This window comes from Ambystoma mexicanum, chromosome 5p (genome assembly GCF_040938575.1).
Source record: "Ambystoma mexicanum isolate Mex_15411 chromosome 5p, UKY_AmexF1_1, whole genome shotgun sequence".
Taxonomy (NCBI): Eukaryota; Metazoa; Chordata; class Amphibia; order Caudata; family Ambystomatidae; genus Ambystoma; species Ambystoma mexicanum.
In genome coordinates, this window is record NC_090930.1 from 829,929,301 (window position 1) to 829,932,001 (window position 2,701).

A 2,701-nucleotide genomic window follows, 5' to 3' on the forward strand; every position below is an offset into this window, starting at 1 on the left:
TCCTAGCACGGTCCTCGGAGCCTGATGAGTATGAGGTATCTAAGGTCCGTGATTCCAGGTATTATCACGGACGCCTTGAGTACCTCCTGTCTTGGAAGGGATACCCTGAGTCGGAGGACTCATGGGAACCGGCTTCTCAGGTTCATGCACCAAGGTTGTTGGCTACTTTTCACCGCCGCTATCCAGGGAAGCCTGGGGCGGTTGGGTGGGGAGGGGGTCATACTGTCATCCGCAATCGCTACCGTGGGTGGCGGCTCCTTCCACGTTGGAGGCTAACCGGCAGGTAGAGAGGTTTAGTCCCTTCTTTGTGTCTGGTATCAAGTCATGGCCAATCGCAGCACTGCCGGGAGTTTATCTGCCCTTCAAGCCCGGCAGTTGCTGCGTTTCAACCTATTGCTGGTTCTCGCTCCAGCGGCTCTGGTTTTTGCGCTTCCAGCGTTTGCCCTCTGCTCGCCTCGGCGTGCGGCGGGTTTTCTCTGCTTGCTTTTCCCTTCTCCTTGGGATAAAGTTCCTTCTACTTACCTGACGGCCGTTTAAGTTTCAGCGGTGGCCTTCTTTTCTGCAGCCTCTTCCTTGCCGATCCCTCGGCACTTTTTCGCTTTCTCCTTCTAGTCTCGCCGCTCCGGCGGCGGGCGTTTTTTTTTTCTCCTCTTTGCCGCTCTTTTCACTCGCGGCTCTCCAGTTTTTCCCTTTTTTCTCTGTCCGTTGTTTTCTCTCCTGTATTTTACTTTCTTACCGCTCCTGTTAAGTCCTTGGGCCGGTTGTGGCTTCGGCTTCCTTCACCTCTTATTGGTGTCGCATTGGACTTCCCTCCTGTGTTCAACCCTGTGGACCTCGCATCTGCTTCCAGTCCTACTGGTTACAAGCTTGGATCTTCACCTACCTCATTGCCAGAAGTATCCTAAGGGTTTTTCCCACGTGTGGGTTTTTTCCCTTTTGTCCGGCCTGTTCCCGGTAAAGGGGCCCCAGGACGGCTGTCTATTCAGTTGTCACTGTGGCTTCTCACCGAGACAGGCAAGTGCTACCTAAAAAAGAACGGGACTACCTGAGTCGGCGGAATCTACAGAACGCAGGCAACTCTGAAGACTCAGGTGAGGAGAGTGTGGAGGGACGGGAAGACGAAGGGGTTCTACAGCTTACGCAGTCACAGTTGGTTCCATGGTCAACCTTCGCCTCCTTGCTTCATCTCACTCGTCACAGTGATATTTTGCATCAGCCTTGGGTCAGTCTCCCTCTTCCTCGTCCAGGTGTTTTTAAGGATGTCCTCTACTAAACCATACCTAATAGTGGTATGGGGGACCAAAGGGTTTTGAGTGGGGATTAAGGGTTAGATGAATATTGTATTCTCCAAGGGCCATTGTCACCAATCCCATGAAGAATTAGCCCCCCCATGAGATCCACCAGCTGAGTACCACCCCCAGGGGGACTATCAGGTAGCTGCCTCACCTCCCTGACCTCATGGAAAGGTTCCTCCCCATGGAAGATGTGACAATGCCCTGGGATTCGTCACAAAACCTAGAATAACAATGTAAATTATGTTCTGATAAGAAAGATGGGAAATCTCATACACCCCTGTTGTATTCTTTCAAAACACTCTTCAGAAAGTGGATGTGGACAATAGCTCCTGTAAGGGTAAATGCTCCTTTGCATAAACTCGAAAGCATTTTGCGTCCATAAGAAAGAGCTTTATATTTGACAAATATGTCTGTTACAAAAGGGTTGTGTTCTTGAATCACTAAATACATAATGCACAGTGTGCCTTGTGCTCACCATAACATTAAAACGTTTGTAGCATTCAAACATATATACTGTTTCGTCCTAACTAGGATTTAGAGATAAGGATACAATCGCTGCATGTCATTATTCCAAAGCCCATCCTGTGGCAATATTCCCTTTCCCTTTGTGGAATTAGGATAGGGATGACTGTGCACTGTGCAGTCCTTAGTGATAGGCCTGGTTCCTCATCGAGTGCTACTAATCGGTTAGCAAGGTCATGTATTTGTATTGTAATCGTATTTATAGAATGTATACCTCACCAAAAGAAGCAGACAAGGAAGATAGACGATGGGTCTTCAAGCATGTATGAATAAGTTAATAGGTAGAGGAGGAACAAATAATATGAGGAATAGAGTTCCAATGAAATGGAGCAAGAAGAGAAAAGGAGCGAAAACGTGAAGATGCACAAGGGGATTCAGGGACAACCGGTCGATGAGTAAACTGAGAGCGCAGAGCTCGAGCAGGTGAATAGAAGGAAACAAGAGTAGCAAGATATGAGGGAGCAAGCCCATGAAGATATCTTTAAAAACAATACAGAGAAAATGAAACAACAAACAGGACTCAAATGGTAGAATAGCAGCTGATAGAATGACAGAATAAATCAAGGAATTAGGCCGAGGAAAAAGCAGATAGCAGAGTTGAAAATACAGCGTAGATGGTTAAAATGAGAAGCAGGAAGTAGATCAAAAGAAAATAGCCGTGATCAATACGAGAAAGAATAAAGGCGGAAATACAAAGTTTAGTAGCATAAAATGAAACAAAAGGATGAGCACGACGAAGATTAATAAGAAGAAAAAGGCGCTTACGAGCGGTACGAGAAATGTAAGAAAAGTAAGAAAAGGAGATATCAAAGAGAACCTCACGATTTTGGGCAGATGAGGAAATAGAAAGGTGAGAAAGAGAAAGGGAAGGAAATCAAAGGGGG